Raw genomic sequence first — 17313 nt, forward strand, 5'->3', positions numbered from 1 at the left:
ATTATTTGTACCCCCTTTCGATGACACTGAAAATTAACAGAGGACCGATGAAGACAGGTGTGTAATATTGGAGTGTGTCAGGCTTCCTACAGTTCCTAACAGGAAGCATTAAAAAGCAATTGGATGTTGATTGCTTCCTAATGTACTGAAGGTGAACAAAAACTTTTGTGCAACCATTTAAATTTATGAAACGATATTAGTCCTAGCAGGTTATTACAAACCACAGTAATTGTCAGACTGGAGATATGGCATGTAGATGGGATTTGTCAAATTAAATCTTTAAGAGTCTACTGTGGATTAAAGAGAAACTTCTTATAGATTTACCGTTACACCACGAAACCCAATTGTAAATCTTTCTAGATTACGTAATCTTAATTTAAAGGTATTGTGCTAGCTAAAGTCACTCAATTTAAGGTATTAGTACTTACTCAATAATCGATTTACTTTGCGGAAACTCAATCTGCTAAAATACTGTCAAGTTGCATACTGCTGGCTAGGGGTCCGACGTCCACGAAAATACTAACTAGGTCTTTAGCCTTCTTGCTAATGTGCTAACTCCATTTAATAAAGTATGACACTGGCCCTTTCCAAGTGCAGAATTAGCCTTAGCCCAGGGCACGAGCGGAGCCGCAGTTAGGCCATTAGCTGATTGTGATCAGCAGTTTCCCCGCAGTGAACACACAGTAATTGGGATTGTTCGGGGGCATCGGTCACACACAAATGTAAGTACATTGTGAGCAGGCCGAGCTCTTGTAAATGCAAAATACTGCTTTTTTTTCCCTTCCTTCCAGTGGAAAAACTTGTTGGGTTCATTTGAATCAAAATCATAACCTCTGTTAAGCAAAGACTTACATCTGTCGTTGATTCCTCAAGGGAGTGGAACAGCATAGGGGTACATTGCCCGCTGGACTGAGTGTCCATCCAGCTGTTTCTGTGAGGACAGGTGTGCATGGACAGAAACCAGCTCGGGTCTCACGGAGAGTTTCAGGCTCCATCTCTAGTCTGCCTTTCCCAAGATTGGCCTAGAAAGGGAGAATCCACAGAAGTCAAGGATTTGGTCCTCTACTTTAGATACTACTCCTGCACGTCAGTTTTGAATGTACACCAGCGAGAAGAGGTTCCTGTTTTTCAGCTACTTTGGATAAATTAGGAACCACAAATCAATAGCAGCATAATGAACATAGAATACAATAATGGGGATTATGAGTAATAAACACTGATCTTTGCCAAGAAAATAAAACTGCTGCAAATGCCAAGAAAGACCAGGTCATGTCCCATACAATGAATCATGTTGCCTGAGGGTTCATTGTTTTGGGACAGAATAAGGCAAAATGAGCTGCTTAAACCAAATTAATGTCATTTAATGACTAAATATGATTTGAGCTGTAATCTGCTGATCTTTGCTTAGAGGTGTTTTATTTTTGAAAGGTTTGGAAACAATTTCTTTAATTATAGCATAAATAGATGTTTATTTAAAAAAAAGGATTACGCAACAAAATGAAGCAAAAATAAGCAGGCACAATTCAAGTGAAATCTCAGTAATTGTGGCTTGGTCTGCAGACAGCTGTAACTTTGTCATAATTATTTGTTGCATTTACTTAACCGTATAGAATGCAGCATGACTTTATAAACACATACATTAAGAAATGAATAGAAAAATGCTTTTTAAAAATAATAATCCACATGACATATCCTTAAATATCAGTAAAAAATCAGATTTGTACCTTCTTCCTAAATGTATTTCCAAAACACTGATTCTTTAAAAGTAGATGGTTCTGCAGGTGAGTGGGAATGTAAAAACATCTCAGGCTGTAGACCTACTCACAAAATCATAATGAAATACAAACATTCTACAAGAGGACATATTGCAGCTGACAACATTGCAGAGGATTTTTTGGAACTTGAACATGCTGCCTTTTGGTTACCAGTCCTGTACCATATTTGATGTACAAGACAGATACACACTGATTACAAAAATGCGTGTACCTGTCTCAGACCAGTATTATTCAAGGTGAGTGTCAAACAGCCACTAAGTTCTTGCAGGGTAAATAACTTTTCAATATTCTATATTATCAGTATTATTTGTTTTCATAATCTAAATACCCTTAAGATAAAGAGAATGTTCTGTGCCATCTTCTTTAGGTGATGCCCTGTTGTTTGCTTCATCTGCAAAAAGCAATGTCCTAATGTTATTATGATAAAAACTTTTTAAAGTGGTTTTAGGATGTGGTCACCTTCAAATCTGGAAAGTTTTATGACAACTCATTTGAGTGCTAAGCTTTGTAGTATGTGGTCTGATTACCCCGTCGTTTCAAGGCTTATAATTGCGATGCTTATAAGAGGACCAGCCCTTTTAATTCCAGGTCTGGATATTCCATGAATTTAAACGTTGTGGAATGGAAAGCAATTCCATGTAAGCAACATCAATTGGATTACCCATCACTGTCAGAATGATTACAGTAAGGATGCAGGCGACGATCCATAGTGGATTGTAGCCCTTTTACAGAAATGGATTACATACTTTGTGTCGTTCCCTTACTACTGAATTACAAAGCACCTTGCTGAAGGATACAGCAGTGGGGGGGCCTCATGGAATTAAACCTGCAAGAACTGGTTTCCCATCCTTAACAACACTACTGTAAAGAGCTGAAAGTTGAAAAGAAAAAAGCACAGATACATATTTTTGTTAAAAAGGTAAATAAATATTGTACTGTTCCATCTAAATCCCTGGTACTTGCTGACACAACACAAAGAAGTTTGTATCAAGCCTGCACTGGAGATGATTATACATACTAGTAAAACAACACTTTATTACATTGATTCGGATCCCCAATGCATGACTGCTGTTTCCTTGGAGAAGGTACTTCATTTAATTTGCCTTAATACATATCCAGCTGTGGAAATGATTGCAGTGCAAAAGATAAGCCACAATAGATAAGACAATATAAAACATAACAAATCAAAACCTTTTCCTTTCTATCCTAGTTTCCCTGTATTGTGTAAGTCAAAATGGTAAAATAAACTAAATTAAACGTATTTTGATAAAAAAAAAGGCCCCTTTCTCAAAGAACAACTTGCTTACAGTAAAATTTTTACTGTGTGTTATAACCCATTTTTCAACAGTTTGTAGTCACAGTGCCAATCTGTACAGCATACATTAGTTAATTTAAAATGTCATAAGTGATCTTTTTAATATACAAATACGTAGTTTCCATACACTCCTGTCAACAGAACTTTCTGTCTAATATCACTAATGGCCAATATGATAATTTGTCCTATTAAATGTCTTAAGCTGTGCATGATGGTGATTACTTTTAGTGAGCTGATGTTCAAGTTTTGTTTTATGTTGTTTAATACATATCAGCCTTTCAGTGGTTTCATGATTGCAGTGGACATCCCCTTACATTCTCTGCTGCATTAGAAAATGGAGAAATCGTAGTGCATCATAGCTGTTGAATAAAGACAGCATTTTGTGACAGTTATATCAAATTTGATTATCAGTGGCACAATAAACCTTAACAAGTTAAATAATATAGCATTAAAATGTTCTGAAAATATCTTGTTTGTGAAAATTCTGCAGATTCCACAAAGGTTCAACACTTTTATGTAAACTTCAACAATAAAGACCTTACAGGTTTCTATAAATTATTCTCTTATACACACACACACACACACTGTCTTTGAAACTGCTTGTCCCAAGCAAGGTTGCGGCAAACCAGAGCCTAACCCGGCAACACAGGGCATAAGGTTGGGGGGGCACACCCCAGACAGGGCGCCAGTCCGTCGCAAGGCACCCCAAGCAGGACTCAACCCTAGACCCGCCAGAGAACGGGACCCAACCAAACCTGAAGCACCATGCACCCTCTGCTCTCTTATATTCCTTTTTAAATGATTTATGCTTACAAAAAACAAGCAGAAAGATAAACAGAATAATAAGACAGACGAAATTTTAAATAAAAGAAACTAAGCTCAAAAAAAAAAAATTACATTACACAATGCTCTCTAGCTCCAAAAAAAGCCAGCCAAGTTTTCTCACGCTTGATAGGCTCAGTCTGTTCTCAGAACGACTGAATAATTGAAAGTTCTAACTCAGGACCATCTGGTTACTCCAAGGGCTATTGAAGGCACACAAGGTGCTTTAGTACCCTTTGTGACCCAAGTTCTTACTGTAAAACTAAGCTCTCTACGATCCCTTGGAACAATGAATTCTTTCCAGAGAACAATTAGTGCGCTCTGATTTTTATTGCTTCTCTATTCTGACTGGCAGGCAGCTGACCACAAGTTTCAACAGTTAATTTTTTTTTCCCGTCTGGGCATTAATATTTAATTTTCAGGGTAGGCCCTCATAGCAAAGACATTCCCAGTACATTATGTTCTAATAGATTATCAGGTAATTGCCTTTATGTAATTTTCAGATAAATTAAGCCTTTCATTAGGCTATTCTTATCAAGCACCATTCACATTTTACTGGAATGTCCAGTTCAGTTTCAGCAATATGCTCTGCACCAACACACACAATTCGGCTCTCTGTATAGGGCAGGTGGCATTTGTGTTTTGGGTTTCGACTTTGAATCACTGAGTTATGTGCCTGTTCTTTTCATGGAAAATATATATTTTCTGCATATTTTCCACATGTTCACGTCTGCCTGCTGAAACGGTGAGAAAATTTTTTGTCAATTAATAGCTCTTCTGTTTTGTTGACTGTCTCATCATATTTTGATATTTCAAAAGTAGAATCACTCAAATTGGTGTGGCTTACAGGAGCAGGGTTACATCCACCTCGAGGATTACCACCCACACCTGATTAAGTGATGAGGGTTTGGTGTGGCTGGAATATTTCAACGGACTACCAGAGGAATTTGTTTCACTGTGGTGCTCTGCCTGGAAGAGTGTGGATCCGTTTACTGATGAAAGTTTCTTGTTTTTTTCTTTATTATTGTTTTGCAGTGTTCACTGCATGAAAACTCCACCCTGTACTGCCTGTGGCTGGTTTGTTATAAACCCAAGGCCATCTGGGGGTGTTGTGGGGTGTAGTTTGGGTCAAGTTATTTGTTATGAATGGATAGAACAATAAAAAGTGTGCAGTAAACAGAAGTGTGCTGACTGCACTCAAGAACCATGTGTCTGTATCCAAACTGCCGTCTGTCGATGTAACACAGTTTTTGTATTGTTTTCTGAGAAGTAAGTTGTTTTGGAGAAAAGCATCTAGTAAATGAATGAATGTAAGTGTGTCAATGTTCTTGTGAAAGACAAAGAGCACTAAAAGAGAACAAACAAACAAACAAACACACACACACACACACACACACACACACTTTCTGAACCGCTTGTCCCATACGGGGTCACGGGGAACCGGAGCCTACCCGGTAACACAGGGCGTAAGGCCGGAGGGGGAGGGGACACACCCAGGACGGGACACCAGTCCGTCGCAAGGCACCCCAAGCGGGACTCGAACCCCAGACCCACTGGAGAGGAGGACCGTGGTCCAACCCACTGCGCCACCGCACCCCTAAAAGAGAACATACAAGAGAATATTACAAAAGTTAACAGAAAACCTATGTACTCAGAAAAGAAAAAGCCTAACTTAATCCTTGAATTAATCACTTACTACCTCAAAGCCCAGAAACAAAATAAACCCAAAATAAAGGCTTCTAACACCTTACTGGCTACACTATTTGCAAGCAAGCAAGCAAGCAAGCAAGCAAGCAAGCAAGCAAGCAAGCAAGCAAGCAAAACTAAGATGCGAAACATTGAAAGTAACTACAATATATAACAACAGTTATTCAAGAGAAAGTTTTGTAAAGGCCTCAAGGAAGTGTCTTTTAACATGGAGGAAGTCCTGCCTTTCTGGTTCTTCAGCGAATCACAGTCATCTTTCTTGGGACAATGATGATGGACAACTGCCCAGTCCATTCAGAGTCAGTACGCTCAAACAAAGAAAGACAAAATGGACAGCCTGTGGACATGACATGGCCTCTCCTTGAACCAAAAATATTTTAACAACTCTTACTGAGCCCAGATATCCTGTATCTATCCATCCATTTTCACATGACTTATCGTGGCGAGGGTTAAAACAACAACGGGGCCAGCGGGGCACACAGTGCTCCCTCTTCTGCAACAACAGTCTTGAACTCCTTGTGATGGAGGTGCAAGTGCTCCTAGGCCTGCTCAGAGATATCCTGGAGGTATCCCATTTGGATCCCCCTCAGTATGGAGCAGTACTGACTCCTCTCCAAGGGCCTCTCTAAGTGCTGAGCTTGGACTCTGTCATAGAGTGTGAGCCCTGCCATCCTGCGGGAGAACCTTATTTCCACAGTCAAAGTGTTCTGTTGGCCACTACCAGTTGCACATATTGATTGGCATGCAGAAGAGGGCCTAGCACTCTACAGTCCTCCAGCAGTCATGGAACAACCCCAGAGAGACACTTGTAGTCCTATCTAAATATCTAGGCCCTGGAAACTTGAATTTGAAACATAGGGCATAAGGCAAGGTACACCATGGGCAGGATGCCAGTCCATTGCAGGGCAATCAAGCACACTCATTCCCTCACACATATGCACTCTGTGGGCAAGTATTTTCCACTTCAACTCACTTTGCCCAAGATCTCTCCAGCTCATGTATGGTATAAATGTTCATGCACTGTAACTGTATGATCATCCCCAGATAAGCCTTTACACAGCCGCTACTCCTGCATTGTATGTGAATGTTTGTGTACCTTATTAAAAAAAAAAAAAAAATGTAGGAAGGTTTTCAGGATTCATCTATCCTGCATTTTATGTACCTACTCAAGCAATGAACATCGGTGCATCAAGTGGAAAGTAACAAACTAGGTTTACTTAAGAATCACACGTCTGCAGCTAGGTCTCTTTCCCTTAGTGTAATGCAAATATTGTATTTTTTGCTGAGCTGTATGTCACTTTGGAGAAAAGTGTCTGCTAAATGAATAAATGTAAATGTAAAATGTAAGTAAGTGTGACTAATTCACCTGACACATATCCTTCACCGTGGGGCACCAGTGCTACCCTCTGCTCTGTGGTGCTCATCATGAAGATTCTATATGTCAGTTGCTGCCAGGGGGATACTCACTCTACAGGTGACACTGATAACATAGACCCCTAGCATCTCCAAACCAGGGAAGTGGTCACAAGTACAGAGCACACACTTTGTAAGGCGAACTGTAGGATGAAACACCTAGTGTTCTGTCGCAGTTTAGTGTGTCCTATTGACCCTGTAAAATGGAGAAAATGCCAAGGAGAGCTGTTCCTACATGTTCATAGGCCGCTGTGAGCTGGCTGCCAGATGATTTCAAGCAATTTCTTCTTGAGAATATTGTAGCATGCAGCACCATGGGTATGGATGGGACAAAGAAGAACACAAAAGCAATGTTCATCCTGAATGATTTCTTTGAACACCAAAAAAATAATGCTCTTCATGCAAGGACCCCATTTTCAACCAAGACCTCTACTTTCAGCCAGACTTCTCAAAGCTCCCAGGCTATCCTCTAAGAGCCTTGCCAACTGGTTACCCTCTCATTTCTCCCAGAAGTGCCCCCAGTGGTTGCAGACCCACATGTCACATTTTTCCCCACAATGCACCTGGTATTCCAAGGCGGTCTCCCATCCAAGCACTAACCCGGCCCGACCCTGCTTAGCTTCCTAGAGCGAACAAGATCGGGCGTATTCAGGGTGGTATGGCTGCAACCCACAGGGCAACTACTTACATTTAACAAGTTTCCCGCCCAAGACAGTAACGCGGGTCGTTATAATATTTACAGGGCTTAACTTAAGTAAGCACGCCAAGCTTCAGTTCAGGGAGGGTTTGCGGAAACCGTACGTGGTTTGCTGGAAAACTGTTTTTGATGCGTGCATGGGAGAGTAAGGGAGAGAGAGATAGAGAGAGAAAAATGGACAGAGAGAGAAACTGGGAAAAAGAGAAAATGAAAGGTAGAGAGGTAGGGAAAGGGGGTATGAGTCTGATACAAAAGTTAGGTAACGAGACAGAGAGAGAGAGAGAGAGAGAGAGAGGGAGAGAGAGAGAGAGAGAGAGAGAGAGGGGAGGGTAAAAAGGGGCGGGAGCGAGCGCGCGCTCACGGAGAAAAGCACCTGGTGACAGCTCGCGGTTCGCTATGGAGGGAACGGTTCGGACCCGCGCTGCATCTCGCATCTTATTACGCATTTCGCCCTGAAACAGAGTTCGGAGGAGGCAGGACAGAGGACAGAGGACAGCTGTGTCCCGCTGCGATGCCGAACAGGTACGTCAGAGTAGGTGAATCCGTACGTACACAAGCCGCCGGCGCCCCGCGGAGTCGGGGGAAACGTCAACTTTCAGTCCAGCGGGGCGTTTAAACTTCTTTGGGGGATATGAGTGTTAGAGCGCATCCCCACACACCGGCCAGAACTCGTTTACACAGGTATGAAAGCAATTTCGTTATTGAATTTTCACGTCTTCTCTTGCTCTTCTCAGCGCGGCGCGGTCGACTCGTGTGATGAGACCGGATATCGCGGCTCGCGCGCGAGAGATGACCAGTCACCAACTGGCTCTCTGTGTGATGTTTTTAAGCGATTACTTAATTTTTTTTCACAGAATAAAAGCCAGATGTAAAGTCTGTTTTCCGGGAATTTGGATTTATTGTTATTCTGTTTTCCAAAAAATGCCTACACTAATCCATACGGGATGACGGAAGGGTGTAATAAATCATGTCTCCAGTTTGTGTCCGCGGCTTCTTTTTGATTTTTAACACAACTGAGAGACCAACTTCATAGCAGATAAGGTCACCGGGCTTTCGGTCACTCACTGGTGATTTTATCCCGCGGGTGACTTCTAAAAATGTAGTAACATGCATTTTCAAGTGGAAGAAAACATTTCAGTCATGATCATGTGGAGTGATCGAGTCGAGTGTTCAGCGATTCCACATTGTTTCGATCCAGATTTTAATTTAGGAGTCAGGAGGGACACTACAGTACAGAACATTTTTTTTTCCTGCAAACAAATACTAGCTCTTAGAGACAGAAACTCCCTTAAAGTCTCATTCCTGATGTCGAAACCCGAACTGGGAAAATAAAATTTTTAGAAAAATAGAGACAATTATTATTTATTATTATGTACATAAATCACATCCGTATTGGCAGTACCGATATTGTTGTTCATTTTCTTAAAATATTCAATGTAACGCCAGCTTGCTAAATAGCCCTGTTTCAGAATAAAACCTAAATTTAAAAAATATGTTGTATAAAAGCAAAACATATAATTATTGTGTTTGGAGACTGGAATTGCACAAGACTTTAGTTGAGGAGTGATTGAAGTCGGAGCTGTTGGAGCAATTATGAAACTGTTTTGTGATTGTACACAGCATTATTCTCCACAGCATCTTTCCAAACAACATCATTCTCCACAGCATCATTCTCCGCATCTTTCCAAACAGCATCATTCTCCACAGCATCTTTCCAAACAGCATCATTCTCCACATACGTCTCCACAGCATCTTTCCAAACAGCATCATTCTCCACAGCATCTTTCCAAACAGCATCATTCTCCACATACGTCTCCACAGCATCTTTCCAAACAGCATCATTCTCCACATACGTCTCCACAGCATCTTTCCAAACAGCATTATTCTCCACATCAGTCTCCACAGCATCTTTCCAAACAGCATCGTTCTCCATATCTGTCTCCACAGCATCTTCCTAAACAGCATCATTCTCCATATCTGTCTCCACTGCATCTTTCCAAACAGCATCATTTTCCACATTAGTCTCCAGAGCATCTTTCCAAACAGCATCATTCCCCACATCGTCTCCATAGCATCTTTCCAAACAGCAATGTTCTCCACATCAGCGCCTGCAGCATCGTTCTCTACATCAGTCTTCAGTGCATCAGTTTTCACAGCATTATTCTCAATAGCATCTTCTACACATCAGTCCCCACAGCATTATTCTCCACAGCATCCTCACAAAGAAGGCATGAGTGGAATCTGGCACAACACCTTTGATGTTTTAAGCTGAGCGTCACATGATTTGGTATTCTGTTTGTGTCAGTTTGCAAGGAAAGAAAAAAATCTTTCTCACATGCAGGAGTTTTGTAGGGAAGGGTTTAGCATAAGATTCTTCATAAGAAGGACAAGGGGAGCCGTTTTTGAGCTTAATCATCGCTCTGTTTCCTTGTAAAGCCTGAATCCCTCACTCAGGTCCCCCTGAGGTTTCTCTTAATGGTTGGGATCTACTGAGTGCATGACAGTGTATTTTTTATGAGCGCCTCTCAACTGAAGCTTCCAGAATGTATTTTGCTTAGAGAAGGAATGATTTGCTTGCTAGTGTTCACACAGAATATACTTGACATTAATCCAAAGCAAAGAATTACCAATTTAAAGAATAAAACCTGCTCAGACTTGATAGTATGTGTATTTATACTGTATGTGGAAGTATGTGTGTGAGATGGTCCTTAAGTATGATGTGACGATGTACATTCGTTGATTTGCATACTATTTGCAGCAAGGACCAGGCTGGCATTTTTTTTTATTATTATTTTATTTTTTCATAGCTGGTCATGTATTGCGTGTGCCTCAGTTGTACATATGGGAAATTTCTAAACTGGCATAAACCTGTATGTTGCAAAAGCCCATGTAGTTCATTGATCAGGCAATCCTATAGATGTGTTATCTCCTCCCTCAGTGATGGTTTCTGCTCTCACAGTTTTCTGTGGCAGTTCAAATGTGCGTGTATCTTCTATGTGCCACTGGGTTTCACTGGCCACTCAGAACATTGGTCAAAACTGAACTCTATGCTTTTGTCAATAATTACTAAAGCGCAAACCTCCTCCCCATCCCCATACATATATCACAATTTAGGGAAGTACTAGAAATTACAGCTATGTTGATGGCTAATTCAAGCTAATAAATGTAATGGAGCCAAAACAGTAGTGGAAGCTGCAGAACCTTGTTAATCTTGATGACAATGCAGGGTAAGACTGGAACTTGTTTTAGGAAAATGCACTCTGTTTGGAAGAAAGACGGTCCAATGTCGACCTTCAGGGAGAAGGTGAGAGCAGAGTACCCCGCGTAGTTTGGCAGGAAGGACCACACTGTTGACGAGCTGCCAGGCACTTAAAACCGTCTGAGGAGAAAGAAAAATGCCACCAGTTTGTCATCACCAAGACGTGTTGTGGAGAACAAATCAAATCCCTGACCTTCCTGACACCAGTGTCCCTTTCTTTTCCCTTGGATCTCCTAAACTGCTTTCAAGGGGGGTGGATTTCAGGTTTATGAAAAAATTTAATTCTAATTTCTTTCTATTTTTTTTATCTGATCACCATCTGGAAGCAATTCAGTACTACCACATTCTTGTGCTGCCTTTGGAGGTTTTTGAAGGGAAACTTATTTGTTTGCCTGGTTGTGTTACTTTTTTGGAAAGATCTGTTGTGTATAGGTCCATGTACTTCATAAAATCCCCTTGGGGATGCAAACATGATGGATGTCTGTAGTGCATGAGTAAAATGGTTGGAGTAAAATGTAGTGCATGAGTAAAATGGTTGGAGTAAAATATGTGAAATCAACAATTAGTGAAGTCAGTTAAAATATAGTTATGAAGAGCATCATTCGTCTTCTTTTTTTATGTTTTCTTCTTTTTCTGCTTTTCCACAGTTTACATTTGGCATTATTATTACCTACTTCAGCACAGCAGCCATGTTGTTTATCAGTTGAAATACACCCTAGCTCATAGGTGGCAGTTCAGTTCATGAATTGTGATGTATTCCTCCCACCCCCAGAGGTCACTGTGGAATTATGGAGCATGCATAACAGGATTACACGATTACATTTCAATGACTATTTTCTTACCAGATTCAAATACCAAAGTTTCTCTATATTTCTGTATAGTGATATAATCCTTCTGTATATTCAGATTTACCATCAAAAACTGCTCAATATTTTTAAGTCATGTATTGTGATTTATGTCCATTTACTTTGATGTCCTTCAATGGGGGGATGTGATGGCACGGTGGGATCAGCTGGTGCCTGCTGTGTGGCAGGTCTGGGGTTCAAGTCCTCCTTGAGGTGCCTTGCAACAGCCTGGCATCCTGTCTTGCATGTGTCCCCTCCCCTTTGGCCTTGCACCCTGTGTTGCCAGGTCAGGCTTCGGCTTGCTGCAATCCCGCTCAGGAGAAGCGGTTCTTGACAATGGATGGACTGTTATGTCCATTTACTTTTATAATTACACTTTGAGGCCATTTAACCGTCAGTCAGCAGATGATATTTGAAGCAATCATTTCTATAGGTACATGAATTATTAAAATACCCTGAGAAGTATACGTTGTTTTATACTTTGACATTGTTTCAGCTGAGTTGTTTTTAATTTGTATCAAAAAATTAGTGAAAGGGTGGCATGGCGCTGCACACAGTGCCTAGGTTGTATAATTGGACATAGGTTCCAACCCATGTTCATTCTGCATGGAGTTTACGTGTTCTCCCCATGTTTCTGTGAGTTTCCTCGGGATGCTCTGGTTTCTTCCCACAATCCAAAAGCACGTCTTTCGGGTGAATTTGTGACTCTAAATTGGTAGCAATGAGTGAATGAGTGTGTTTGTGGGTACCCTGTGATGGACCAATATCCTATCCAGGATGTATTCTGCCTTGCCTGGCACTCAGGACCACTTCTCTATCACTGAACAGGTTCTTATGAAGAACGAATGAATGAACAAACAAACAAATGATGCAGTATTACTGCACATCTGCTAAAAATTCATTACACCATGAAAAGTGATGGAGGTTATTAATTGCCAAAATGTGTGAGATAAACATGAGAAACACGAAAATAAACAATAAAATTTTCTAAAATGAAATGTAATATCAAATGGTTATTTTCATTTGAAAATTAAACAGTGTGGCACCTTACAGCTTCGGGAATGTAGGTTCATGTTTGCGTTTCTGTGGACTGCCTCCACGTGCTTAGATTTTCCTCCCACTATCCAAAGACGTGTGGTTTAGATGAACTGGTGACTCTAAATTGCTTTTGGGGTGAGTGAGTGCTCTGAGATGGACTGGAATTCTGTTCATGATGTACCCTGCCTTGTGTTCTATGTTTTTTGGAATTGCCTCCAGATCGCTGTGAACCTGTACTGGATAAATGGCTTGTGAAAATAAATGCAATGGATAAAAAACTTCTTACCAGATTAACCCTTAATATGCTCTAAACTGCTAACAAAATAAATGATTAATAGAATGAGAATTTTCCCTGCTACTTCCATGATTAATAATGTCATTACATGATGTCCCATTTCCAGAATATTGCATAATTGAACAAGTATATAGTACTGGTATATTTTAACATAATTAAATTATGGTTGTGACAGATTTGCTTTGTTGCAATTGTAATTAATTCAGTTCAACATTGAAATTAATGTACATGAATTGTTTTTTAAGCTTCCGAAAGTCTTATATGAAGAAAAGTCTGAAAGAATGAAAAAATACCATTGCATGTTTATCTTTTTTAGCTCTACAGTGGATTTTTTTTTTTGGATCAGTGATCTCTTACCTTCAATATCAAAGTGCTGGGTAATTGTCTCCCTTTTATTAAGAAGAATTAATTATGTTAGTCATGGCCTTCAGCAACAGCCTAGAGCAGCACTCTCTTTTATTTACACTTTTTTGAAGTTGCTTTTGATGAAAATTTATTACACTCTGAGTAATTGTCCAGAAGTTAATTCACATGTTTTTTTTCACAAAAAAATATAGAAAAAAGTAAAAATGCATATTTGATCTGAATTTTGTGAGATGGTCCACATGCATCATTGGGGTTTCAGGGGGTTAACTCAGTAAAGTATAAGGTGAAAAAGTGTGTGGGCGAATATGTTCAGATGATCTTGGGTTCATGGGCAAGGACCTTTGTTCATGTGCCAAAAAACCTGAAAATGGAAGAATATGTTCTCTACACAATGTATGTGAATGTACCTTCAATAATCAATGCTTGCGACACATTTTTATCAGGAACAAGGCTTGTAAAATTTGCATAGAAATTTCAATTTTAAAAGAATGAATAGGTTCTGTGCAGAAAACCCCGAAAGGATAATATTTTACCATGTTTTGAATAAGAAACAAAAAAACAATGGCGTGCCATAGCATGGAATGGTATTTACTTTCAACGCTCTGTTTCTCATGTAATCGAATCTAGGATGCATAAATAATATTTCTGGCCCTACATCTTTCATGGATTCTACTGGCCTCCCGCCCGTCCTCCTCCTCCTAAAGATGGGCTTTCTGTTTCCCTTGTGGCCGCAGCATTTCAGGCTTCCGTCCCGTGCCCGCGGCTTGCACTACTGATAAAACGCAAGGCTGGGCTGCCTGGCAGGGGGATATTTATACGACGTGTATGGCAGAATGTGCTGGTGCCATGTGTTCAGTCCCACTGAAAGTCCACAGTGGATTGGTGGAGAAAGGTCAACATTCTTCATGGACATAAGCTCTAAAATGTGTGTCAGTCACCCGTCCGTCTGCTGTGCTAATGCTTGGGTTCCAGGGCCCTATAAAACCACCCAGTGCTGGCAAGTAAACGTGGTGGGAGCAACCAGATATAATACACTCTTTGAGAGACAGCAAATATTATGGAGAAGTTCAGTACTTTGGAGTTGGTAGATCATTAGGTGAAGTATAAATTAACCTCATCACATAGTCAGTGACTGAGAAAATTAAAACTATGAAAATTTAAGGTTGTATATCCCAGGAAGGGGTGTTGACAAAGGAAAGATACAAAAACCCCGAAGTCCATGAGGAAAAAAAGCAAAAATAAACAAGGAACAAGAGGAAATTGAGTAACTCCTGAAACTAGCAACTTCCATGTTGCATTTCTAATTTTTTAGCTTTGCCCATGTGATGGATGTCAATAAACTGCGTATTTAAATATATATATACATATACACAAACACACACTTTCTGAACCGCTTGTCCCATACAGGGTCGCGGGGAACCGGAGCCTAACCCGGCAACTCAGGGCGTAGGGGACACACCCAGGATGGGATGCGAGTCCATCGCAAGGCACCCCAAGCGGGACTCAAACCCCAGACCCACCGGAGAGCAGGACCGTGTGTGTGTGTGTATATATATATATATATATATATATATATATATATATATGTGTGTATATATATATATATATATATATATATATATATGTATATATATATATACACTGTATATACATCCAAATCCAGCTGTAATTTTTTTCAACTTGGTGATGTCATGTTTTCAGAACTGCGTAAACCTGTTTTACACGCCTCTTCAGAACGCTCATCCAAAGCTTATCATATATCTAGTTTCATTTCTCTTTGTTGTTAAGGTTATAGGAATTGAGTGTTTCATCCAGTACACTCAATTTATGTCAAAGCGAAGTTGATTTTGTCTGATATGAGATGTTCACCACGTTTGAGCTGGTTGAATAACCCTGTAAATCACAGTCTAGCTCGATCTCATGATCGGGCACTAGTACATTTCAAAGTCTGCAGACAAGATCAATATTAGATATGAATTCATAATGGCTATTGTGGATATGGGAAACGCTACCCATTGCTGCCACAGATTATCTTAACGCTACCCAATGGTTTGCTCACAATTGCTGTAGAAGGGCTAAAGAAATCTTGTTATCTCACTGTTTGTTTAGAAAACTGCAGAGGTCTGTGGGTAATTGTGTTTTTTTTTTTTTCCCAAGCAATTGTAAATCAATAGTACGAAATGTATTTCACCACACTGTCTTTCTGCAGCTAAGCGCAGCTTTCAAAGTCTTGCCGGCTGAGCTGATTCAGTGCCAGCAGACATGATTGGAGCAATGTTTTCTTGTCATCTGCACTGTGTTATTGCAGGACCGTGTAACCCCCTCTGGAAGGCATGTTTTCTTCACCAGTTCACAGTCCAGCTGTATCGAGGCTCAACCGTCTCTGTGTTTGCACGTGGCCTCTGAAAGTGACTATAAAAAAGATGAACTGTTGAAGGGTTATTGATGTGCTTGGACGTAATGCCATTGTACTAAATACAAAAATCATTTCTAATTATATTTTCAACAGTAAGCTGATTTACCTCAGTCGATTTCCCCGACTCTCTGGCAGAGTAATGGCAGGCATAACTAAATGAGAGTCAGGTTCATCAATCGCAGGGTGTCCTCCCCCATGTTTTTGAGCAATGAGAGAAGAAGGACTAGAAAGACACCTTATTTTCTCATTTAAATTTGATTTGTTTTGACTCTGTGTTCAAGTCTGACTAATAATACATAATTAGACCTTTTTTTTAAAGGGCAATATCTGTGTAGCGTAAAAAAAAGATTGCTTGAGCACTAACTTTCATTTAAAATGTAGTGTAAAATGAAAACAGGAATCTCTGTATGAATACAGGCTTCATTTGGAAAACTTTGATCTTTTTATTTTGGCTGGGTTGATGTTGTATTGAGGGGTGAGCTGTGTATGTGTAAATGCAGTGTAGGTATTAAATACCACTGTACTGATTATCCCTGGTTGAGTTTTGAAAAGTAATCAGACTCATGCTTGAAAAGGCTTTAGGTTGTTTTTCGCTCTTAAAATCATATGTGATTAAGAAGACCTGCTCAAGATCTATCAGTTACTTTCGCAATTATATATCGCAGAAGTCATGTGGAGAGCTATGCAGGATGGCTCTGACTTCCATGGGGCCTCTGTACAAAGGAGCTGCATGAGTTCCAGCCTGACACAAACGTTAATGAATATCAGTTTAATTCCTCATTGCTATCTGCTGCTATCAATTAATGGTTTGTAGGGGGGTGTTTGGAGCATTGCCATAGCAACGGGTGTCATTGCCAGAGCTGGATGTCTTTAGTCTGCTGGAAAACCAAGAGTTTGTGAAACTGCTTCCTTTTTGAAAATGTGAAGAATGTAAGCAGGGAGTATGAATATTGTGGGGTGGCTGAGCAGTTTTTTTATGATGGGGTGCAACCTCTTTGCTTTTTCTTCTCTTGATGGCACTCAGGAAGTTGATTTTTACAAAAGAAGTAGGTTGATGAGTGGATGGGATGTTTGCATTGCCCAGATGTTCCCCACTCACAACTCTGAGATGAAGCACTGGGCTGTCCAGCTGCTTCGATGCCAATGAAGTGTTATGTCAATGTTCTCCAGAGAAAGGCAGTGTGGTCAAGTGGATGGGTCACTGTTGTTGTAGGACAAGTGAACCATGGATGTCCCACTGGACTGTAACATGGCCCTTCAGTAAAAATTCAGAAGGATCACAAGAAAATGCCTTCAAGAGGTTTTCCGTATGGAAAAGTAATCATTACGTGACCATATGGCCAATGTTTTTCTAAGTAAAATACT

At 40.3% G+C, this 17313-nt stretch overlaps 1 protein-coding gene and 1 pseudogene across 1 annotated transcript in view; one reads left to right on the forward strand and one right to left on the reverse strand.

Moving 5' to 3' along the window:
* Positions 1-7586: 7586 nt before the first annotated feature.
* On the reverse strand, positions 7587-7702 carry LOC114912388 (uncharacterized; annotated as a pseudogene).
* Positions 7703-8080: 378 nt separating this feature from the next.
* LOC108929368 (heparan sulfate glucosamine 3-O-sulfotransferase 5) overlaps positions 8081-17313 on the forward strand; it is a 54698-nt gene continuing 45465 nt past the window's right edge. The window contains exon 1 of the mRNA XM_018743832.2: positions 8081-8251. The gene's annotated coding sequence lies outside the window, so the exon portion shown is untranslated. The remainder of the gene's footprint in view (positions 8252-17313) is intronic.

Source organism: Scleropages formosus, chromosome 1, assembly GCF_900964775.1.
Source record: "Scleropages formosus chromosome 1, fSclFor1.1, whole genome shotgun sequence".
Classification (NCBI taxonomy): Eukaryota; Metazoa; Chordata; class Actinopteri; order Osteoglossiformes; family Osteoglossidae; genus Scleropages; species Scleropages formosus.